Raw genomic sequence first — 26,893 nt, forward strand, 5'->3', positions numbered from 1 at the left:
CCAAATTTAACTTTTCCATATTTGTTTTTCTTTTCTTCTTCCTGTTTCCACTTTCGTTCTTTTAGTTTTTGCTACAGATGTCTTTTTGCCACTTTTTTCTTTTCGTTATTCAATTTTCCTTCCTCTTTTGTTTTCATATTTTGCACGTTGCCGGACTTGCGCCTGTTGTTTCTTGTTCTTCTTCCTTTGCTGTGTTTTTTTCTGTTCTGCTATTGGTTGTTGGGGACGACCGTTTCTTTGGATTTTGTTGAGGGCAATGTGTGGTAAGGGAAATGGATTTTGTAATTTTATCTTCTTTCTCTTGTGGTATAAGTGTCATCCGTTCGATTCTTAAGATATTGTCTTTTCAGTTTGGCTTAGTTTTGGATATCTGATCATTTCCGTAGTATGACTCTATTTTGATGAGGATCGGGTAATACGTACTCCTTTGGCGATTTGAAGTGTTTCAGGAACTGATTTAGCAAGGGTAAGCAATTGAATGTCAATTTGGGGTTTCTTTTGGTTGTTAGGGTAGAATGCCCTACTATTTTTAGCTAGAATATTAGGAAGCAAGGTTTGTTTTCTTTTTAATTGTGCTCATTTTAGTCACTAATCTGTATGTTGGGTGTTGTTTAGGTATTGGATTTGCTACTGTTGCGTTGGTGTCGAAAAATGACTAGGTGTATAACGAGAACCTTGTAAAATAGTGAACGACACGAAGCTAAAAATGCACTGTCGATGCCACACGGCCTTGTGGGTCACATAGCCGTGTGGTATGTCGTGTGAATCACACGGTTGTGTGGCAACCAGTGTGGGTCACACGACCGTGTGACAGATCATGTGATACGAGCAACTCAGCCCAATTCAAAGGCCATAATAGAGATGACCTTAGTTTCCCTCAAGGCCCAATTACGAGATCCAAAACCAAACAAATAAAGTCAAAACTCAACTTAGTTGTTCAAGACTTTATCATGAAAAAAAATTGAGAAGAAGAGTTGAAGTTTCAAGATGATGAATTCTGGAGTAATGATGAATTAGAAGAGACTAATTATGTTCGTGGGCCTAAACTCTCAATCTATGATGACAAGCTCATGTGGAAAATGCTAACAAGCTTAGGCATTTCACTTTAAGAATCCCAATTGATCTTACAAGCCTACACGTTTCATATTAGGCTTAATTTTTATTATATATAAGCCCAATATTTTATTTATCAGCTCTTATTATTTTATTATTATTTTATTCAGAATTTTTGATTATTATTAAGTATTTTAAGTTATTTAGGAGTTTTATATTAATAAGAAAGTTTAGTTTAAAACTACCTCTTGTTTAGATTAAATTAGAGTTCTAGTATACTTAGGATTTTTATTTAGATTTATATTGCTAGCCTATATATATAGGCCTTTGTATTGTACACAATACATTCAATTCATTATTATTCTATTTCTCTTTTGAGTTAATAAATTCTCTCTAGGTTTTTCTTTTTTCAAGAATTTCTCTTGAGTTTCTTTTAGAATAGTTTTAACAATATTTTTAGATTGTGGGGATCATCTTCAAACTTTTTCTTGTCAAGGTTTCTATCTTAAAGGGGAAATTAGAGCCGCTTAAAGGGGGTTGTAGATTCTTCGTGTTTTCAAGGCTTCTTAGGAATTCTACACACCATGTTCTATATTTCTATTTATCTTCTTTATTCGCTTCCTTAATATTTGATTTATTATTTGATTTTAGTTATTTATTTTAATTGTTTCATCTTAGTTTGATTCAATTTCGTTTCAAGTTGTATCAAATTCCAAGTTTCTTTTCAAACGTCTAGAGCCATAAGTCAAATTCGTAACTTTGACAAACTTTACGATCCGCTTTCGCCTTCATCCTTCTCATCCTTTATCACCATGTAGGTCACACGGCCATGTGATAGGTAGTGTGTGGGTCATACGGGCGTGTGGACCCATTTTGGGTAGATTGTTGGGCTAGATATGAGATTTTTAAATCGAATTTGTAATTACTCTATATGCATGTAAGACCACTAAATCCATAAAATTTAAGTGTTTGTATGTTAGTGGCATTAATTACTAAACTCTATTTAGGCTACGTGATATTATTTGTATTTATACCTACATTTGTATCTGTATGTGTATTTTCTAACAGCATGTCTGTGATAAATTTTACATCTAATCTGCAATATGAGAAATTTTGTTAGCATGTTATGATTTGTAAAAGCATGATTTTTCTGTATGCGTATAAGTATATATTTTGTTTTTCTTTTCTTCTTTTCTTTTCGCTTTCGTTTTTTAGTTTTTGCTATAGTAGTCCTTTTTGCCATTTTTTTCTTTTCGTTATTCAATTTTCCTTCCTCTTTTATTTCCATATTTTGCATGTTGTAGGACTTGCGCCTATTGTTTCCCGTAGCTTATTATTTACAGTTTTTCTTGCAATCCAAGTGCAAGTGTTATGGGGCTAGATCTTTCGTTTTACGATCCGTGTGGCCTTAGGCGATCCGTTGGTCCAAAATCGCCTAAGTCAGCCTTTACTCAAGTGAGAATTCCTTAAGAACTCCTCTCAAGGCACCAAGTTGAAAAGCGGAAGCGATTTATTCCAAAAGAAGAACAACAAAAGAACAATAGATAGAGTGCACACAAAGTGTTTGAGTAAATGTTCTTAGAATTCTATTACTCTTAAAAATTCAACATACAATGGAATGAGTACAAATGAGGGGAGGCTCTCTATTTATAGTTGAGCTCCCCCAAAATTGACGGTCAAGATACATTTACATCGATAGATGAGATTAACCATATTCCTTTATTTTAGGGATTTACAATATATACTATATCAAATCTAATCTAATTTTTATAAGATATGATTCCCTCAATCTTCTAAGATTAGTTACCAAAATAGCCTAAGTTGTCATATCTCCATTATCGGGCCAACCAGACTTCAATCTGACAGGCTTCTCCAATAGCTCTTTGAATCGAGCTAATTCTCGTGGGCTAAATGATCCCCATCTTATCGATAGACCTCTATGGGGTGCATCTTATACCATGGTGACGGGCTTTGCACTTAGACCCATGACATTCTCCCCCATCTATTCTCGCAACACCCTTGTTGCGACTTCCGAATGGCACTAACTTGATTCACCTTTGAACCCTCTTGTTGTCTTGACTTCTTCTCGACTTGCCTTGCGATCGGGTTATCCCATCCTTCGAAACCTTTTCCTTAGCTTCCGTCACCTCTTAACTTGAACCATTGCACTTGTTGGTATATCTTGTTGGCAAGAAGTCTTCACTCTAACTTGCCCTAATTTTGACTTGTTCCCTTGAATCGCCTTGATTCTCACATCTTGGCTTCATATTGTCCACAGTCTCTTGGCCTCCTTGCTTATGAACTTTGAAAGGGCCCCTACAACCTTGCCAAGCCAACAAGTTAGAATTCAAAACACTAACAAAGTGTTCGCAATGTACCTTACTTGCAGCATTTACTCATTTCGACTATTTTTGCATCGTTCCTTTTTCCTTGAAGCCTGATGCACAACCCACATTTCCCAAAGATGTCGGCTCCATAGTTGAATCTACAGGCTTCATATTGAACTCTTATGCCACAAACACTTCCCAAGGAGCTTTCGTAACTTTTCATTCTATCGAGTCAATATTCCTCCCATACAAAACATCCTCGACTAGTTGGATTGACGACAACACCTTTGTCCCCATCTTCATATCTCAATGCACTGGCACAACAATTTTTGTTAACGGATCGGTGATAATATGAATTTCATCAACCCATGGAAATAGAACCGTCTGAATCCTTTCAAGGAAGTTCAAGCCAAATACATAATCGTAATCATCTAATTGGATTACTTTAAAGTCTTCCTTGCCCTTCCATTCGTCAATTTGTAGCTCCACATTATGAACTACTCCCACAGTTGGGGCCTCCTCAGAATTTACTATCTTGATCTTCTTGTTCAATTTCTTAATCGATAGACCAAGCTTCCTTGTAACCTTTTCCGATATGAACAAGTCCGATGCTCTGTATCAATAAGAGCACTCTGCTTCTGACCCGCAATGTTAATCTTTACAAATATCAACCCTTCTTTACCATTCCTTTTCTTAGGAATGAGCACCATCGAATTGACCCTCAATAGGCTTTGCCTCTTCCAACTCATCATTCCTCTTGATAGCCAAAACTGAAGATACCTTTGGGTAGTCCCTCTTTATGTGTGGTCCCTTACAAAAGTAGTTGCGTAACTTTCCATTCTTTTTTTTCGGGCTATTAGGTCTCCACTTCCCATTTTGTGGTTTCCTATCATCACCATCGCTGCTACTACCGTTTCCATCATAGCTATGTCCCTCTTTATCTTCCTAATGGTACCTACCATTGCCCCTCCTATTGGGCTTGAAAGATTCAAACTTTCCTTATCGAAACAAGTTCCACTATAAACTCCGCTACCATCATGGCATTGGTAAGTTCTTAAACTCCTCGACGTTGCAATTCTTGTTTCACCCATGGTTTCAACCTATTTGTAAAGGAGAAAAATGCTTCTTTCTTGCTCAAATCAAAGGTCTAGAGCATGAGTTCACTAAACTCCCGCACATACTCCCTAATCGTACCTCATTGTGTAAGCCACCGCAACTTTGCTTGAGCTTCATCCTCGACATACTTAGGGTAAAACTGTGCTTTAAATTCCTTTCGGAACTCCTTCCAAGTCCCAATCTCGATCCCACCACGTCTCACATTAGTGGACCTACGTCTCCACCACAACAAAGCAATGTCAGTAAAATACATAGCAACAATATTTACCTTTGTGACATCATCCTCGATGTTCATCACATGAAAGTATTACTCTATGGCCCAATGAAAGTTGTCCACTTCACTTGCGGACCTTACCCCTTCAAACGCTTTTGGCTTGGGCACATCCATTGCTTGTGGCTTCGCTTTAAGGTCAACATTCCATTTCTTATGACAGCCTTGAAAATATTAAGCTCCCCTTTAAGCTCATTGATCTCCCCTTCAAAGCTGTCACCATAGCCTCGAAAGCATCGTCCTTCTCAACTAGCTTATTCTCCAAGGAACCGATAGTATCCCACACAAATTCCCTGAGCTGCTCTTACATCGTCGATCCTCTCCTTTATATCCCCCATGGACTCCTCGAGAGTGACGACTCGATCCTCTAAAGCTGACAATAAGTCCCTCGATCGACTCACTTTTTTGGCCTTTCCTCGGGTCTCCATTGGCTCACTCTGACCAACAACTTCTTTTGACATCCCAACAGTGCCTTTGAACCAAAAGCTCTAACACAAACTATCACAAGGCAAGATGTAATATCTGGAAAATTACTATAGTAAGAAAGTAGGTATCCTTGATATAGTAAAATAAGGAAATAAAGTGCCAAAAAGGGAAATTTTAAGTTATGGCAACATTGGGAAGTATATTATGATATATTAATTCAAGAAAGAATTAAATCGTAAAAGTGAGAAAAGTTTTGTTGATCAAGAGTAAATACTCAAAATTTGAGAGGGTAAAGTGTACATATGAAAGGTTGAAGGACCAATAATGCAAAAATTTTAAGGGTTGAATAATCCAGAAACTAAGGAAAATGGATGAATTAGGACAAAATTGAAAAGGTAAAGAATTTTGAGGGACTTAATCATAATTTTACCCAATTAAGTGATGAATCAATGATGGAAATTTTAGAGATTATATAGAGCAAAATGGTCAATTAGAAGAGAGAAATCTAGAAGATAATGATGATGTTGGAGATATTTTAGATTAAATAAATAAATAAATATTAGTTTATAATATTTTGATTTGATTTTTTTAATGATATTTTATTATTTTATTTAGTATAATATATATGTGGAAAGAAAGTTGAAAAGCCACCATCCCACCATTTTTCCCATGCATCAATGGAGAAGAAGAGAAAAACAAAGAAAGTTTTGCTTTTTTACAATTTGGTCCTTTCACCAAATACTCACCATTCTCACTTAGAAATCAAAAGAATTTTCATAGCCACCAAGAGAGAAATTTGATAAGGAGACTATGGGGAGCAAGAATATCAAGTTAGATTCAAGAAATAGAAGCTAGAGGAGAGAGAAAAATCAAGTTAAAGATTGAAATCAATAGGACAAGGTAAGATCATCAAGATTTCAATATATTTTTAAGATTGATATTATTGAAAAAGCATGGAAATGATGTTATAGTAGAGTTTTCTTATATAAGGTCTTATGTTCTTGATATATTAGTGAAGGTAAATAAGTGAAAGTGATGGGAAATATTATAGAGAAAGGGAATAAGGGAGTTATAAACTTAGTAATCAACATCTTGCACTAAAACAGTTTTGGACAGCAGCAGTAGGTTAACTTTGAAAAATCACCATAAATCATGGAAATTGAATTAGAGGATGAAAAAAATATGGAATTAAATCTTATTGAGTCTAGCTTCTCATAGAAGAAACGATGTAAGTAATGGAATTGTAAATCATGAGATATAATAAATTTTGTGAGACAAGGTCAGAACGATTTTGAGTTCCCCTATTCAGACTTTGGAAAATCATAAAAAAAAGTTAAAGAAAAATAATTAGGGTCTTAAATTTCTATTTTAAATCCTTAATGAGTCTATTTTTATAGAAACAAATGGTAACATCATCCAAATCCTGTACGAGGAGATAATTAATTTTTAGTGAAGAAGGTTGAAACTATCAAATAGCAGAACAGGGATGACTTTTAAAGAATAAACTGTACTTATTGGGTTAACCATAAATTCTAAAAATTTTATGGTAAGAAGATATGTGAGTCTAGTTTCATATAAATTTATCAGATTTTAATTCAGAGTTCTGTAGCTCAAGATATAAATAATTTAGTGACTATGACTCAAGTGGATAGCTTTGAATGAACATATAAATAAATAGTGAAATTATAGATAATGTTACATATAAGCATGTTATATACATTAAGGATGTGGAATGGAGAGGAGGAGGAGGAAAATATATGATTATTCAACTAGCATGAGTTTTCATTAAAATGGCTAATTTGCATGTTTTAGGTTCAAGGACTAAATTGAATAAAAGTAAAATTTTAAGGGTAATTTTGTAAAAGGTCCAAAAGTGACTAAATTGCATGAAATGAATTGTTTTATTATTTAAATTAATAAATTGAATGAAATATTAATTTAGATCAAGATTCGATGGAAATTTGAGGAAAATAGAAAATTACCAAAATGTCTTTGAATTTTGGTATTTTCTACAATTTAGCCTGGTAAGTTCGTATGAACTATATTCTGTATAATTTTAATTAAAGTGAATGTTATTTGGTGATGAATATTATATAAATATGTGTTTTATTATTGGAATTGAATTATTATTGGTAATATGTATAATTATTAGATGCATTGAAATGATTATCAGAAGCTCGATTGGGTTGGAAGCTTGTCGGAGATATATCACACTATCCATTGGTTCTATCGATAATTTTGGATGATTTGATTCTGGTTATAATCGCATGTATAAGTTAAATTGGCCAACGTTAGCTCATTAATGTTTTGATTTTGATTGGTTATAAATATGAATGCTTGATGAAATGAAATGTCTGTAAATTAATTTGTAAACTCCAGTAATGCTCTATAACCCTATTCGGCGATGGATACGGGTTAGGGGTGTTACACTAGATCTTTCATCTTACGATCCGTACGGCCTTAGGCGATCCGTTTGTCCAAACTCACCTAAGTCATCCTTTACTCAAGTGAGGATTCCTTAAGAACTCCTCCCAAGGCACCAAGTTGAAGAGCGGAAGCGATTTATGCCAAAAGAATAACAACAAAAGAACAACAAAAGAGCGCACACAAAATGTTTGAGTGAATGCTCTCAGAATTCTATTACTCTTAAGAATTCAACATACAATGGAATGAGTACAAATGTGGGGAGGCTCTCTATTTATAGTTAAGCTCCCCAAAATTGATGGTTAAGATACATTTACAACGACGGATGAGATTAACCATATCCCTTTATTTTAGGGATTTACAATATATGCTATATCAAATCTAATCTAATCTTTACAAGATATGATTCCCTCAATCTTCTAAGATTAGTTACCAAATTAGCCTAAGTTTCCATATCTCCATTATCGGGATAAGCAAACTTCAATCTGACAGGCTTCTCTAATAGTTCTTTGAATTGGGCCATTTCTCGTGGGCTAAATGATCCCCATCTTATTGATAGACATCCATAGGTTGCATCTTGTGCTATGGTCACGGACTTTGCTCTTTGACCCATGACACAAGATTATCACAAATTCCAAGTGGCAATTGGAAAATGAGATACGATGTTTATGTTTTTTTTTCATTTTTAAATATAATAAAGACGAAATTGATGGAAGGGAAAACTTTATCCTTGGTTTAAAAGTCCATATATCAATTACAAGACATAAAAAACAAAGACAAGTATTGGGGACAGGCATATGATAGTGAATGACACTAATTGATTTAGTCTAATTATTACAACATGTTTGATTGAAACTATTTTGTAGTATCTGATTAAATAAATATTGAGAGGAAAAGTCTTAAATTTTCTTCTTTTCCTTAGCTATAAAATTTAATTTCTATTTTGGTTTACAGGCCTTTGATTCTCATCTCTAGTTATGTAAGGCTGAGTCGCTGCTAGTTGGATGGACCTACATTAAAAACATGAATTGAAAACATAAGTAATAGAAATTTTGTCATATTTAGACAAATCAAATTAATTTTTGTCTACCATTACCCAACCACATCTTTATTAACTTTTTACATTTATTATCCCAATATTCAAAACCAAACAATACATTCATTGCATATTCCTTTTCTTAAATATCATTTTATTTAATGTCATTAGACATTACTCTATTCTTTTCTCTTTATGATAAAAATTAGTAAACAAAAAATTATTACAGATGTTGTAGGAACCTATCCTTTGAGATTGTTTGATTATAGTTTTTGACAAATTGCTCAAAGTTGATGGGATAAAACAAGTGATTTTGATGGTGTTCGGAATTGGCAAATTAAATTACTCAATGGGTAAATATCCACGGAAGTTATTGTCCCAAAGTGGGGTTGGACTTGGATGGTGTCTGCGAGACTCATTTTTATCAAATTCAAAGCAGTGGCAGTAATACCGATTAAATTACAACTAGAAATAAAAACAGATCAGTTGGCTGGAAAGAGGTTTCGAGGGTCATGCTTGTTCCCTATCATCCCAAGTACTACTAAGTCTGTACCCCTCTAAATGGGGAGAACTTTATTGATCTTTCATTGGTTTAAAAGTCCAAATTCCAATTGTAAGGCATCAAAACAACAAAGACAGGTACTGGGGAACAGCTGAAGAGAGTGAGTGACACGGTTTGATTTAGAGTCTCATGATTGCTGCATGTTTGATCGTGATCCTCCACTTTGATTGTAATGTCTAACAAAATAAATACCATGATGAAAAGACCTTTTTCTATCAAATCTAAATTTCTAGTTTTGAAGACACGCCTTTGGTTCTCATCTCTTACTTGTTCTGCATGGCTAACTCGCAGTTGCTTCAATGGACCTATGATGGAAACATGAATTGAAAAGATTGCCAACAAGTAATAGAAACTTTGTAATATTCAAATAGATCAAATTAAGCTTTGCGGGTCCTGCCCACTTCACGCTCAATTGACAGAGGGATGGGGACAATAATTAAAGCCATTGTGAGTGGTGGGGTAGGCGTGGGTATGACCTTGTACCAACCCCATCCTATCTCTACCCATCCTGCATAATATAACAAATGTATTTAAAAAATAAACATTTATAAAAATTTAATTTAATAATTATTTTAACAGTATTTAATTTTTGCACTTGTGTTGCATTTGAAGACATTTATAATGTATTTGAGATATTGTTTGTATTTTGATATTATGTAATGACTTTATTTTTTGAATCTTTTAAACTTGAAATTATATATTATTTACCAATTAAAAGTCGTGACGACTTACTTTTTTTTAAAAAATAGTGACAGTTGGAATAATGTCACATATGTGATGGGAGTCTGGAAGATAAATATTTTATACTTTTGTCACAAAAAATTGGTTTATATTTATTTAAGTGATACTTATAAATATTGTCAAAACCACTTTTTGAAAACAAAAAATTAGTTGTCGAATTTAAATACAAAAATTGGAGTCACCATCGATCTTTTATTGGGGTGTGATTGGCTCACCTTAAAAAACGATTTTGGTCTACGAAATTTGAGAAAACAGGTTCGGGAGTCGGTTACGCCCGAGGAAGGGTTAGCACCCTCGTAACGCCCAAAATTGGTACCGAATTGATTAATTAAGGTCTTAATGCCAACTATCGAAAATCCGTGAAGAATTTAAAAATATGATCCTCCTTTTTATTAATTTTAATTTATAAAAGATGCTTGTATAAATCGAAGCGGTTGCTAAAGACCTTCTTGTCTAAGAGTAATAAAATGTTACACCCAATACATTAGGACACGATATTTTTAGTCCTCGAGAATAAGCTTGTCTTTTGATTTTCAAAACTCTTGCGGTGAAGTTTAAAAAGGATATTCAATTGCTTTAAGTCAGATGAAAAATCGAAGCCCAATACGTTAGGGCACAATTTCTCAAAATTCCAAGCATTGAATATTGCCCTTATTATTCCTTTTGTTTTAAATCTCCGTCTCGAGTAAACGACATATCATATCCAATACGTTAGGACACGACGTATCGAATTCCCGTGAATGAGCTTTTTATTCATGATCTGTGTGATTTTATTGCAAAATAAATACTTGGCTATCTAAATTCATTGAAAAGAATTGAAGCCTAGTAAGGTAGGGCACAATTTTCTCGAGAATCATGAATACCGAGTATCTTGAAAATTTACAAAATAAGATGATTTTAATGCTTTAATGAAATATAATTTTTAAAACAAATGTGGTGCAATTGAATAGTAACATACAATGCAAAAGGATAATTCAAAATAAAATATACATTAATGAGCAATGAATAATCAACAAATAAATACAAACAAACATAGCAACAATAATCTCAATTGTACATTATGCCAATATCAATATCAACATTCAAAAGTGATAAAAAACTCAAAATAACTAATAATATACTTGATAATACACGTAAAAAGTTGAAGTGGGTGAAATATAATAAAGTAGGTTTTTTTAAAAAAAGAAATAAATTATATATATGAAAATAAGTAAAAAAATATGGAATTAATAATATATCATAAATTGTGTATAAATAATATTAAATTTACATAAAAAATATATAAAATAATACATAATAAATTTGAAGAATAATACATGAAACTTAGAATGATACATAAAAGAAACCTTTAAAATAATAATACAATAGATTTAAACAATATCAACAATAAATTTATAATAATAAGTTTAATTAGAAATAATACTAGACTTAAAACTAAATATATTAAAAAACAAAATAAAAGAAATACTTAACTAAGTTTTTTTTCTTCTTTTTTTTTTAAATGAGCAAATCAAAATAAGGATTAAATTGATTTTAAGACAAAATTAGAGAGGAAAAAATGGAAATAAACTAAAACGGAGGTCTAAATCGTGACGTCGCGAATAACATGAGGACCGAATGAGAAATATTCCTTCCCTAAAACGCTGCGTCTTTAGCATGGACTAAATGAAACAAAAATAAAATAAGAGATTAAATTTAAAAGGAAATAAAAGAACTGGATTGAAGTACACTTGAAAAATAGAGGACTGTGCTCACAAATAGATCGTCAAACAAAATGTCCGGATCCTTCCCTCGGTCGGGTCACCGCGTGGGTCTGAGCACATTACGGCACCGTTTTGGAACCATCAAACGGGCTTCAAACGGTGTCGTTTCATAGCATGCATAAAATAAAAAAAAAACAAGGCATTAAGCCATTTTTGACAGATCTGCAAACCCTAAGCAAAACTTTCCTCTGTGCGCCGCTCAGCAAACCGACGTTTAGAGGCCCCAATCCCTCGTCCGACTCCGATTGCGACGGAGCAAACGACGTCTCAGCTATCTATTAATAAGCAGAGTAGTAAAAAAAAAAGAAAAGTGAAGAGAAATTCAAAAAATCACCTTATGAAACTCTGTTTATGTTCTATTTCTTTGAATATTTTTTTCTATTTTTGTATTCAATCTCCGTGTGTAAAAAAATACAATGGCTTTCTGTTTGTTTTTATAGCCGAATATGCGAAAACATGAAATAAAAATAAAATACGATCTTTTTCTCTCTGCTATGTTTTTTTTGTTTCACTTGTAGGTATGGTGTACGGAGGTGGTGGCATGGCGCATGTGGATAGGAAGACCGAAGGCGGCGCGTTATGAGGCTATTGCGGCGGCTTAGTTTCTAGAAACCTTTAGGGTTTCTGAATATGTAAAAAAAATGAGCTATTTGGGCTTGTAACGTGATTGGGCTAGGGATTGTATTTGGGTTTGTAACCGAGTTTGGAGATTGGGCTAATTAGGCTTAGGTTAGGTTTGGGCTAGGGGTTTTGGTTAATTGTTTAATGGACTTTTATTGGACTTTGTATTTTTATTATTTAGTTTTTATATTATCTGTATCGGGCCATCAAAATTGGCTATTACAAATATATTATATGAAATGGGTCATAAGATGAGTATAGTGGGGATTAGGTGGGTTTGGGACCCATGTGGGTGGTGGAGCGAGGATGGTTTTGGATTTTGTACCCGTAATGGGTTGTGGGAAGGGGATAGAGATGAAAATTCTTGGTGGGGATGGGGATAAAAATTGTGCAAGTCGAAGTCTGTGTAATTTAAGTAATGCATACCAAGAAGGAATCTTCCGCCCTCTCTCTTTCTATCTCTGTCTTCCTCTCATTTTGGTGTATTGTTTGTTTGGATGTGTTTTGTCTTGTCTTGTGTTGATCTGATTTGTTTTGTTCCAGTGATGTTAAGCCTTTGACTAGTAATATGAGTAATATTGGGCTTCAACCACAATACACGATAAAGAATGAAAGCCAGAGAAATGCAAGACTGCATGTCTACACCATTATTCACTATTCAACAATACATTACTTATTTTTTTCTTTCTGATAAAATTTATTAACAACAAATGTTATCCTTGTTTTATGGATAAAGTAATGTTTATTTAATATATCCAGAACAATAAACTAATTTCCAGTTATACCTCTCATTCAATAATAATATTTTTATAAATAAAAGAGTAGTCTGTCTCTATATAAATAAATGAGTTGGATTGGCTGATCATTTGATTTTGGGTTAAATGAAAATCAACTTCGGCCTGGATGTAGGTATTGGGTTTAATGTAACTTACATAAAGAGTCTAGTATGTCGCTTTATTTGACTTGTTTGGTTTGGACATTCAAAATTGAAATTGATCAATTAAATCGACAAAATTGAGTCTCAACTAAATAAAGTGAAAACTCAACTAAATAGTACTGGATTAAATTGATTCAATTAATCGAATTTGCACATACTTTATAACCATCATGATTCGTTCATATTATTATTCTCATACTATATTCATGCTATGTAATAAAATTGTGTTATAAAGTACTTGATCTCGTTTTCCTAAATTGATGTATTTGGAAAGATCGAAACTTTTTTTTTTCAGGGTGTCTCTTGGAGCACAGGTAAGATTATTAAGATTTTATATATTTGGGCAAAACAGTTTGTTTCCTTTCATAGGGAAGACATTTCTTGACAAATAGAACAAAAGTCAGCAGTTGAGATGTCGGAAAGTTGGATCAATCTTTGCACTGACGGGCGGTCCAAATTGCCCTAGGTGATTCTGAAGCGGGGGAAGTCATAAGAAATGGAAAAAGGGAGTGAATTATGGGATACAACAGAAATCTAGGCAAATGCTCAGTCTTCAATATTGGAAATCTAAATTTAATTAAATTCCAAGATGAAAAGTCCTTTTTTTCTATAAAATCTAAATTTCTAGTTTTGAACACATGCCTTTGGTTCTCATCTCTTACCCCATCAATATTGAAAATTTTGTTGCTTCGATGGACCTATGTTGGAAACATGAATTGAAAAGAATGCCAACAAGTCATAGAAACTTTGTAATATTCAGATAGATCAAATTAAGCTTTGTGTGGACCATTCGTGATTGAAGCCAGTTCTGCACTGGATTATTATAGATCAAATAATTACTTGCAATCCTAAAATTAACAATCTAACAATTGAATTTAACAAGCCTTGCATTTAAAATTTTGAATTGATCTGATACCTCTATCATTTCGGTCCAAAACTTTATTTATTTCATATATATTATATAAAGCAAAGTATTTAAGTATTTTTGAATGTAACTAAGTAAGCATGTTTCTTCTTCCGCGAGTCAAAAGTTTGCAGCAATTTTAGCGATTTCGTACATTATATGTCATTATATTGTTGCCTTAATTAAAGCACAATAATATGTCATTATATGTCATTATATTTCCATAAGTTTTAACAAATATCATAAATTTCCATTGGGAATTTTGTTGGTGTATTCTAAATCACATAATGATCGAAATAAGGAAGATTTCCATATATTCTCGCCTTTTAGTAGAAGTAATAATAAAAATTTTATTGATTAGCCTCTACTATGAAAATAAAATAAAAAATTACAAAATTAGAACCCTAAAATTCAAGTAAATCAATTTTGGTTTTAAAATTTTAAACATACATATTAAAGATCTCCTAACAATTTTACTTTTAATTAAATTCAAGTAACAATTTTACATATTAAGGGTTGATTAAATAGTTTGCATAACATCCATCTAGTTTTGAGAAATCTTCACTTTTAATTTCAAAATTGTAATTAAATAGTTTTATCCAATTAACTAATAATAATATATGGCTATGGTGATGTCTGTAATTTCATAAAATAATTACTCTAATCTAATCCATGTCTCTTTCTTTACGAGTTTATAGGCAATATATTCCCTTCGATTTCACCTAGCTTGTTATAATAATGTTATTCCAAATTAGTTAAAGAAGAAAATTTGTGATATTATATTTAAATTGAATATTTCAATTTATTAGGAATTGATTTTAAATTAGAAAGATCAAATTTTAAGTAGGATCACTTAGGGATCAGAAATCTGGGCAATTGTTCAGTCTTCAATGTTAAACCATGGGGAGTTCTTGATGGATTAGCTCTCATTCACAAAGGGTGCTATGATGGTGTATTGATACAAACTAATAGCTTGGAGGTGGTTAAAGCCATTTAGGACTCCTCTCCCTCAAGCTCGAATTCTACTCTCATTCGACATTTTCTTAAAGAACATACTTGATACAACCAATGAATTTGTTGATGTATAGATTCAAGCTATGATGTCTAGTGAAGTAAAAGGATATTTGTTGGCATAGCTCTATTGAAGTTGTTGTTACGAATATTTCAACTAATGCAAATTAGATAACTCAATGGGTAAATACTTATTATCGCTAACGCATGACCATGAGTGACACTGTTTTATTTGGAGTCTAATGATTGCAACATGTTTGGTGATGATCCTCAACTCTGATTGAATCTATTATTTAATATCGGACAAAATAAAACATTGAGATGAAACTATTTCAATTTTCATGTTCTTTGATGAATCTATTATTTAAAAATCTCAATTAGTTAGTTGATTAAATTAAAAAATTGATAGTTGGGTGAGCAAATAAGAAAAAGGGGCGATAGTTGGGTGACATGTGATGTAGTTTACCCTAATAATAAAATATAGTAGGGTAAACTATAGAGTTAGTCACCCCACTATTAGTATGTTTTTGATTTGGTCACCTAACTATGAAAATTTACAATTTAATCACTATCGTTTTAGATCATTTCTATTTTGGTCACGTTTTAGATCGTTTTTATTTTACTCAATCTTCGTTAAATGGTTAACCAAAGTTATGTTGTGACCTTTTTTTTAACTAGTATAAAAACACATTTAGTCTTCAATACTTACACATTCTATCAATTTGATCCTCGAACACATACAATTAAATGTAACATATATATTATTAAAACGTACAAAATCTAATTATTTATATATATATATTTATCTAAATAATATTATATGTGCTTATATTTAATTACGATTATAAGGTTCAAATGTGCATTTAGCCCCTCGAACTTGGCACCTTCTCCCATGTTGGTACTTATGATTTTTTTGTCCCATGTTGATACTTTTTTTTGTTATGCTATTAAATATAGGACACATGACACTCTTCCGATGCCATAATCTATTTGTTTTATAAAAATATAATAAAAAATTTAAAATTTATATATATGAAATTTATATAATTTTTTAAAATATAAAATAAATTATAAATTATAAAAATATATGTATCTAAAAATTAAAAATATTACAAAATTTTAAAAATCTATAATTCCAGTTTGAAAAATCAAAGACCTACCAAATTTACACATTTTCTAAATAAATTGTAAACAAATTAGATAAAGATAAATTTTGAAATAAATTTTATGTTTAGAGACAGTGCAAATTATTACATGATTTTTAAGTTAATAAGAATGCAAAAGATGATGATTTTTCAAGTTAAATTTTATGTTTTAGATCGTTTTATTTTACTCACTCTTCATTAAATGGTTAACGAAAGTTATGATGTGACTTTTTTAACTAGTATAAATAATATATTTAGTCTTCAATACTTACTCATTTTATCAATTTAATCTTGAACACATATAATTAAATATAAAGTATATACTATAAAAAGTACAAAATATAATTATTTATATATATTTATCTAAATAATATTATTTAGTTTTCCTTTTTTTTGTTAATTTTTGCTAGGTGATGGGAAAAATTTGGTTCCTTTGTTGAAAATGCACAACATATACACATATAAATTTATCAGCATTTAGTTATATGTGTTTAAATATAATCATTTTATATTTAATTATATGTGTTTGGGAATAAAGTTGATAGAATTTGTAAACATGGAGGTGAAATCTATTGAATTATTTAGAATAAGAATCAAATTGATAGAATGTGTAAGTATTGAGATATAAACGTGTTATTATGCCAGTTGGAAAATGCAACATCATCACTTCCGTTAACAATTTAACAAAGAGTAATCAAAATAGAAACAATCTAAAGTGTGAGTAACCAAAATAGAAATAATATAAAATTTAAGTGACTAAATTAAAAATTCATAGTTGGGTGACTAATTATATAGTTTATCCGAGATAGTAGAAGCAATTAGGATTAATTCCAACAAACATCTCAAACTATTACTCATATTTTAAATTGAACCCTAAACTTGTACACATTCTCATTAAATTACTCAAATAGAATGTGATAATGTGTTATGCTATTATTCATCAATAGTTCATAGAACTTATGCACCAACAATGCATCAAATATTCTCATTAAAAGAAAATGTATAAAATAAGTTTTATACCATCTATAATTTGTAAAAAAAATCAATAAAAAATATAAAAATACATCTATAATTTCACAAAAAGAATTACATATCTATAATATCTTTTTTTTTATAAATTCAATTCCAAATCTCCTGTAATAAATCAACCTCACAAATCTGATTGAGGTTAAAAACAAAGAATGCATGTATTGTGCAATTAAAACCATGATCCATTTTCAATTCTAAAGTATTGAACATATAAATTTGCATTATTTTACCTCCTTTGATTCTTCACAAACTCTTTGGAATAAATTAACCATCTATTCCTTATTTCAATTTTATTAAAAAGATAGGTTCCCATAAAGACAGTCTTTACAAACCAGTGCACCTATCACAAACACATCGGGGAACATTGCCATGAGAGAGGACCTAAGAAAACATAATACAAACTACATAACATACAATCAAGCACCCACACAAAATGTTTATTAAACAGCTACAGAAAAAGGCCTGCATACCACCAAGCAATGAAGTTTTCTGTTCTGTTTGCAACTTGTTGAACTCGCCGAAATGTTGGCTTCTCTACCTTTTTGAAAATCTTTGTCGGACTCGCTCCACGATCCTAATCAACCACCATGGTTTTCCAGTCGTGAATACAATGTATGCCATACTCATTCCCAGCACCAACCCACATCCATACCCCATCAATATTGAAAATTTCCAATTCAATTCAATTCATCACCATCATCATCTCTATCAAATTTGGCTGGAGTTCCCTCATCAGTACCACAGTTTTTTGATAATGGCAAACCACATAAATCCAAGTTTCCCATGTAGGAATCGTTAGTGAAAGTATCAAATTGTTTGCCTTGAGGAATGGGTCCCTTGAGATTATTTTGAGAAAGGTTTAACACCTCTAAGAATCCAAGATTTTTTAACTGTGTTGGAATTCTTCCTTCCAGCTTATTTGATGAGAGATCTAATGATTCAAGCTCTAACAAATTACCTAAAGATGATGGGATAAGACCCATTAAACAGTTATGGGAGAGGTTTAGGACAATAAGTAAATGAAGCTCACCAAGTATTTTTAGAATTTCTCCCCTGAATTGGTTACTAGAAAGGTCAATAACCGTCCAAATGGATAATAGTGTTTCAAACTTTATTTCCAGCCCTTTTGCTGTAACAGATAAACCACCAGAAGCATAATTCACCCAAAATGCAATAGTTGCATCTTTCGTGATCTTTAGTTCTCTCATGTAATTTGGTTCAACTTTCTTTCCATACTCATCTCTAATGGCATACATATGCTCAAAAAATAGGGTAGGTAAGTAGCCACTAAAATTATTGTGAGAAAGATCAATGATTCGCAATTTAGTTAAAGAAACTGTAGTATCAAAGCTCTCTATTTGGCCGTAAAATCTATTTGACCTCAAGATAAGAACTTGCAGCTGATCCAAATTTCCTAACCAACTTGGGAAAGTGTCATTCAAATTGTTTTTTCCAACATTGAGAATATTTAAACCTTTGCAATTACCCAAAGATCGTGGTAGTGACCCTTCTAATTCATTGTTGATGACAGAAAAACTTTTTAACATGCAACTTTTAGCAAAGTTTTCTGGCATTTGACCATGAAAATTATTATTCCCTAGATAAACTGCTGTGAGAGAAGAACTCAAGTTTCCGATGCACTTTGGAATTGTTCCCTCCAAATTATTCCCATCTAAAGAAATACCCATAAGGAAGTCCAATTGCATATTGAAGAAGGGATTTCTCCAATTAAGTTATTATTTGAAACTCCATACCATTGCAATAAAGGTGGTGGTGTTGGAATTCGACCTTAGAGATAAAATTGAAAATGAGATAGAATTCGGAGTTTATTTTTTATGAGAATACTTTTTGAGTCAAAAGCTAATTAATAATATATAACAACTAAAAGGGATTGCATAAATGTAACAACAAAAGAAAAAAATAATATTATACGTTATAAGTTGTTATTAGAAAGTTCAATAACTTCGAGAGTGGTCAAGTTTCCAATAGTTGATGGGATTTCACCTAAAAATATAAATAAATTGGTCAAAATAGCTTGGTGCTAGAATTATGTTATCTTTGTGTGTGTACTTTTTAAATTTATGTTTAATGTAGATAACTAACTTAGAAGTAACCCAGGATATAGAGAAATTTTAATAAGTACTAGAACACAGTTGAACTTTTGACAATTTGTAACTCAAATTTGTTTCTTATACTCAAAATAGTATAAGAAAAAAAAAGAAAAAAACATGATATTATACTTGATAAGTTGTTATTAGAAAGATCAATAGCTTTGAGAGTAGTCAAGTCTCCAATAGTTAATGAAATTTCACCTAAAAATATAAATAAATTAGCCAAAGAAAAAATAAAGCATCTAAAAAAATGTCTTATACCAATATTCTTATATTTTTCTAATTTCAAAGTAGTTAAAGGATTAAATGTGTAATTAATTGTTTTTAAGCCAAAAGTATTATAGTAAGAAGTTAAAAGATTGTAATTAATTAGTAATATAGGAGGGAAAATACCAAAATGAGCTTTATCAAAATGCAGTGTTTTGGGAATATAGAAAGTTGACATCAATGAGTCTCTCAACTCCACAAGTTTTTGCTTATGCCTTATCCTTCCACTCATTTTCATTCAAATTCATCTTAATCTACATAAAAACCATGCAATCACTTGCTCAAAAATAAAAACTAACAATATTTAAGCACATGAAATGCAAAATATCTAAAATGCTATGAAAACAAACAACAGTTCTCAAGAAACAAAGTAAATGCAACCTAAAAAAAGCTTATTATGATCAACACTCATCATATCTTGCACTTACATTTTTACCTCTCCTCAAATAAAATTAGTTTCAGATTAGAAACAAAACTAACACAAGATGAACTAAACTTAGTGCATTGATTAGAAGCCTTACTTACAAATGGTAATTTTTATTAACAATAAAAAAAATATTTATTTTTGTGCTAGAGAAGAACACTGCATAGATTATAAAAAGGAAAAACTAAAACATTCAAAACAATATGTCAAACACTAAACACAAAATTCATAGTTGTAGAGGAGGATTAGATACATTGGTCCCATAATATGTCACTCAAAATCTCAGAATCATCCAACAAAAAGAAATCATCACTTCAGTTAATTAAAGCAAGAACAAATAAAGTTATGGATGAACAAATATGGGAACCAAAGAAAAATGATGGATCAAAAGGGACGAATAAGCTAATTTCTGCCATAAGGTAGATGGTGAACTTAGGATGTGGAGTTCTAATAAATACCTAAACATACCTAAACATTTATTTTATGATGAAATGATTGGTTAAATTACTTCATAACATCTTACATTTTCTAAATGCATAATAATGACTCTAGGTTTTAATCTTTCAAGTAACTTCTATTTTATTTACTTAAAAAGATTGCATAAATTTAATAACAAAAAGGAGAATAAAAGAAACATGAAATTATACCTGTCAATTTGTTATTACTAAGATAAAGTGATTGGAGATAAGTTAAGTTTCCAATAACAAGAGGAATTTCACCGAAACATATAATTAAATCACCAAAATTTGTAAATATTTTCCTAGCAAACCCTTAATCTATTTGTTGAGCATATTAGTATCTATTTCATTTACATATTTTTAAATATGCAAGTTTTGTTTAGTTTTATAGTACTTATGACAACCCAAAAATATTTTAATTATAATACTCGAATTTATAGTTCAAATAATGATGAAAATTAGATGGAATAAAATAGTTCACGCTTGATAGTTTTGTTCAAATATAGGATACATCATCGAAGCTGAACAAATACATATATATATATTTTAGAAACTTTTATTTGTTAGCAGTGATTAGCTAATGTCAAACAACTGATACTATTGCATACAATATGTTTCCCTAAACTGCTTGCTATTTATCCCTCGCCACAAATTATAAAAAACACATGTGCATTTTAAGCCAAACATTTATAATAGTGATAAGCGTCGTATTGATTCAATTTTTTTGCTAAGGAATCAGCAAACACACACATATCTGCACATATAGACACACACATATATCTGCACAGATAGACTACTAGGAACCCAAAAATTTGCTTGTTGTAACCAGATTACAAAAATTGGGGCATAGTCAAGTTTCCAATTTCTATAGGCATAATTCCCTCCAAAGAGTTGTTATGAGTTGTTATGCAATGATAAATGAAAGATAGTGATTTTGGTTTGTAAATTCAGCTCAATTGTATTCGACTATTGATAGCAAATATATACAAGATTACATCAGAGTGTTATCTATAGCTATTCACAATTTGAATTTGAATTTTAAGTAGAATAAAATCCTAAAGAATATGAGTGATAACAAGTCTAGTTTGACTTGGTTAACTCTCAACAGCCCCCCGCAAACGAATGGGGGAAGTCACCATCAGTTTGTCTTGAAGCGTAAGAAACCGAGTTGTCGATAAAGGTTTCGTCAAGACATCGGCTATTTGATTAATGGTCGGAACATAGGAGACGAGAAGATTCTTCTGGCGTACTTGGTCTTGGACAAAATGAAAGTCCAACTCAAGGTGCTTGCTACGAGAATGAAAAATGGGATTCGCAGCTAGATAGGTAGCGGAAACGTTATCGCACCATACTTTCGGCGTTGTTGGAAGCTTGTAATTGAGTTCCCGAAGAAGGCACTGAAGCCAATAAACCTCCGAAGCAGCTGATGCTAAAGCTCAATATTCCAAATCCGTGCTTGAACGAGCGACAGTCTTTTGCTTACGAGAAATCCAAGAGATCGGATTGGAGCCAAGAAAGACAATATATGCAGAAGTGCTCTTTCGATCAAGCTTGTCGCCACCCTAATCAGCATACGAAAAAGCAACAAGTGAAGCTTGGCGAGAAGAGCGAAGCACGAGACCATGATCTATTGTGCCGCAGAGGTAACGTAGGATCCGTTTCACGGCTTGCCAATGATGGAGGCAAGGAAAATGCATAAATTGTGCAGCTTTGTTCACTGCCATGGTTATGTCGGGGCGAGTGAGTGCCAAATATTGAAGAGACCCAACAACCTGTCGATAAAGCTTAGGATCATAAAAGATAGAAGAAGTAGTGCCAGTGAGGTCGGCTTGCGGTGTTGAAGGAGTCGAAACCGACGAGGCATCTTGCATATTCGCACGATAGAGCAAATCTTTGATATATTTGGATTACGTGAGCTGCAAGCCACTCGAGAACTACGCAACTTCAACACCCAAGAAATAGGATAGTGGTCCTAAATCCTTGAGCGCAACAACCTTCCCAAGTTGAGCAATAAACCGTTGTAACAGCGAAGAGGATGATCCTGTCAACACCAAATCATCAACATAGACCAAGCAATATGCATTCTCGTCATTACCGGAATATATAAACAGCGAACTGTCAGCCTTGGAACCGTGAAAACCAAGCTGTTGTAGTGCATTCGAAAGGAAAAAATACCAAGCTCGTGGTGCCTGCTTTAAACCATATAGCGATTTCTTTAGAGCACATACAAAATCGGGTTTAGAATGATCAACAAATCCCTGTGGTTGTTCCATAAAAACAATTTCATCAAAAGTCCCGTGAAGAAAGGCATTCGAAACATCAAGTTGTCGAATGGGCCAATGACGATTGACGGCAATGGAAAGAATTAACCTTATGGTGGCTGGCTTTATAACAGAGCTGAAAGTCTCAACGTAATCAAGGCCTGGTCATTGATGAAACCCTTTTGCAACCAACCGCACACGACATCTATCGAAGGAACCATCCACTTTTGTTTTTACACGGTATACCCACTTGCAACCAATGATATTCGAAGCTCGAGAACGAGGAACAAGATCCCATGTGCCATTTGATAGAAGAGCATCAATTTCTTCTCCCATTGCAGCACGCCATACTTGATGTTTTGCTGCTTCAGTGTATGACGAAGGGGCTGACAGTGTAGTGGACGCAGCAGTATGAAAAACCTTTGGTTTAAGTGAGCCAGTATGGGAGCGTAAAGTCATTGAATGACGCACAGTAGGTACCTGAGCAGTGGTAGGAGAAGCATTGGGACTGCTAGAACCTATCGGGAATGTGATAGGGTCATTGGGAACAATGGGAGCAGGTTGCGAGAAAAACAGTGGTGATGGCAAGAGATTGATCGGCAGTCAGTAGGGGGTACTTGGGACAGTAGGGAGCTTCTGGTTGGGGCATGGGGCTGTAGGTAGTGGGACGGCAGGTAATGGATTAGAATCGGAGTGATGGCCAAGAGAAAAAATGGTTGTCGGGGAAGGTGAAGGACCGAGAACCGATACGTGCCCATCACTTGACTTGAATGGAAAAACCTGTTCATCAAAAATAACATGGCGTGAGTAAAACACTTTATTGGTGGACAAAGATAAACATTTATAACCTTTGTGAAGAACAACGTAACCAAGAAAACACATTTGGCGCACCTAGGCTTAAGCTTATTTTGGTGTATAGACGCAACTGTGGATAGCAAGAACAACCGAAAATTCTCAATGACTTGTAATCGTGGTCACGATGAAAAAGGGCTTGGTAGGGTGATTTATGGTGTAATTTTGGAGTTGGGAGACGGTTGATAGTGTATACAAGCAAGAACAAAGGCATTATCCCAAAATTTGGGAGGACAGAGGCATGATGTAACAAGGCGCGACCAGCTTTGGTTATATGATTGTGTTTTCTTTTCGGTAACCATTTTGTTCAGGGGTATGTGGACAAGAGCTGCGTTGGATTATAGCTTCAGAGGCCAAATATTTTTCAAGGGCTTGGAATTCCCCACCCCAATCGGATTGGAACTGCTTAATAGGTAAACCAAAGTATTTCTCAACAATAGCACGAAATTGAATAAAGCAATTATAAACATCCGATTTACGACGAAGAAAATAGATCCAAGTATATTTGCTATAATGATCAAAAAATGCCACATAATATAGAAAACCATCACTAGAAGCAATTGGAGAAGGACCCACAAATCTGAACAAACTAACTCTAAAAGTTGTTTTGCTTCATAAGTAGAATCCGAAAAAGACAATTTGTGTGATTTACTAACACAGCAAGTTTCACAAAGAGATGAATCATGCTTATTGAAAGTAAGAACTTTATTGACAGTGTTTGAGCAAGCATGGCCTAGTCTAGCATGCCATGTAGACAACGATATAAACCATTTTCGATGTACCCTCTATGCAGAGTTTGCTTCGTCCATCGATCCTTAACCACAAAATAATCATGGAAAAATTCAACAGAGACATCATTAGTGAGTGTAAACTGAGGAACAGACAATAAATTTAGGTTAGCCTCAGGAACATGAAGAATATTAGACAATTTGAAAGGATGAGAATTAAGAGTTAAGACAGACGAGCCAACACGAGAGATAGGTAAGGTTTTACCATTGGTGAGAGTGACTTCATCGGAACCAGTGTACTCAGAATGAATGCCCAGGTTTCCCAATTCAGATGTCAAATGATGAGTGTCACCTGTATCAACGATCCATGGCTTGGGATTTGTTTGAGGAGACGAGCTATAGTTTGCTGAGGGTTTGGGGTAGGACTCGGCATATCTTGGGCTGGGACACTAACGACTTGTGTGGCCACGTCCCTTGCAGTTGTAATATGTTGGATCCTTGGGTAGGGAGGCAGCTCGGCCATGACTGGAATAATTGCCATTAAACTTCTTATTTCGACCCGTCCATGATTAGCGAAGCGGTAGGTCACGCCGACACAGTAAAGTGGGCAACGGCAGTAGGATGAAGAGGCTCTTGAACAGCTTTCAATTGTAATTCCTCAGAAAGTAATAAGCCAAACAAATCACCAAAGGATGTTAACTGTAGTTTTGCCTCTAGATTGCGAACGAATGGTCGATAATCGGCACCAAGTCCTCGTAAAATATGGTCGACAAGATCGTCTTCAGAAATAGCCGCATTTAGAGCCCCGAGTTGATAAAAAATCCATTCCGCACGATCCATGTATATGACGATTGAATCATCGCCACTAGACAAGGCATGAAGAGAGCCTTTAAGGGTCCGAATTTGAGCCCGAGATCCGGAAGCAAAAGTTTGATGCAGCTTTGTCCAAGCTGCGAATGCGGTAGTGGCTCCGACTGCCTGTGATAGCACAGACTTAGACAACGAGCCAATGATCCAGCTAAGAACCATTTGGTCCTTAAGAAACCATGGCTCATAGGCCGGGTTAGGAGCATTGTCAACGGTATTGGGAGGAGCTGTTGTGCCGTCAACATGATGCATGAGTTTTTGGCTATATAAAAGAGGGGTCAGTTGTGTTTTCCACAGGAGGTAATTAGAGGGAGTAAGCTTGATGGTGATTTGATTTGGCATGGAAGGTGGAGAGGAAACAGTCGAATTGGCCATGAGGAAAAAAAAAAGGAGAGGAGGCTGTGATTGAAACCTTTTTACTGGCAGTCTGATACCATGAAAGATAGTGATTTTGGTTTGTAAATTCAGCTCAATTGTATTCGACTATTGATAGCAAATATATACAAGATTACATCAGAGTGTTATCTATAGCTATTCACAATTTGAATTTGAATTTTAAGTAGAATAAGATCCTAAAGAATAGGAGTGATAACAAGTCTAGTTTGACTTGGTTAACTCTCAACAATAAATACATCAACTATTGTAACTAGAAGAGACTGCATAACAGTAACAACAAAAAAGATAATAAAGATGATATTATACCTGTTAGGTAGTTAACAGAAAGATCAATGTCTGTGAGAGAAATAAGATTTCCAATAATCGACGAAATTTCACCTAAAATATATAATAAAAATTATCAAAATTGATTTCAAAAAAAATCAAAATTTATTAATTATTTTTATAATAAACCTTAAAATCGTCAAAAATCAAAGCTACTTCATAGTTGTATTTTGTGAGGCTGTGGGAGTTGTGTGAAGAAGGGAGAGAGACAATAACAGTGGGTCATTGCGGGTAGATATAAGTCTGAAACATATAATATCAACTATGTACTCTGTAATCAAAGCTAAGAGAAATCATGTACTCTATTTTTTTCCTATTCAATAATATAAACACATAAATAATAAGGCAAATCTAAAGGATAGAAAAAATAGGTAATTACAAGTCTTGTGTGATTCAAAAGGGTATAAAGTAGGTCCTCATTAAAAATCAAACCTTAAATTAAATTAATGTAAAATTTAACTCTTTTCTTATCACCAAATAAATTTACTTTTAGTAAATTAGGAGTTTTAATAAAATACTTGTAATAACTGATTGTTTATGACTAGGTGTTTTGTTTTCAACATATTTAGAATTAACTTGCCTTAGAAAAACAGTCTCTATTATTTTTAAGAATATTATAAAAGCAATATATTAGAAAATGAATGAAACAGTAACCAGGAATTGTTTACCTTTGAGGTGGTTGTTACCAAGATTCAAACTGTCGAGCAAAGTCAAATTTCCAATTTCTGTAGGTATAGTTCCCTCCAAGGAGTTGTTAAACAATGATAAAATCTTTAGCTCTTTGCACTTGAATAAACTATTTGGAATTCTACCAGAAATTTGATTGCTACTCAAGCCCA

The 26,893-nt window shown here is 33.1% G+C and overlaps 1 protein-coding gene and 1 long non-coding RNA gene across 12 annotated transcripts in view; both read right to left on the reverse strand.

The window, feature by feature from the left end:
* Positions 1 to 26,893, reverse strand: part of LOC105761315 (receptor-like protein 52) — a 169,281-nt gene that overhangs the window by 23,481 nt on the left and 118,907 nt on the right. The gene's annotated exons all lie outside the window — the stretch shown is intronic.
* On the reverse strand, positions 21,596 to 26,884 carry LOC128034930 (uncharacterized). The gene is made up of 3 exons (XR_008191257.1): positions 26,723 to 26,884; positions 26,037 to 26,108; positions 21,596 to 23,667 (listed from the first exon to the last, which is right to left on the reverse strand). It is a non-coding gene; the product is annotated as an uncharacterized LOC128034930 (long non-coding RNA).

The sequence above is a fragment of the Gossypium raimondii genome, chromosome 11, assembly GCF_025698545.1.
Source record: "Gossypium raimondii isolate GPD5lz chromosome 11, ASM2569854v1, whole genome shotgun sequence".
Lineage (NCBI taxonomy): Eukaryota > Viridiplantae > Streptophyta > Magnoliopsida > Malvales > Malvaceae > Gossypium > Gossypium raimondii.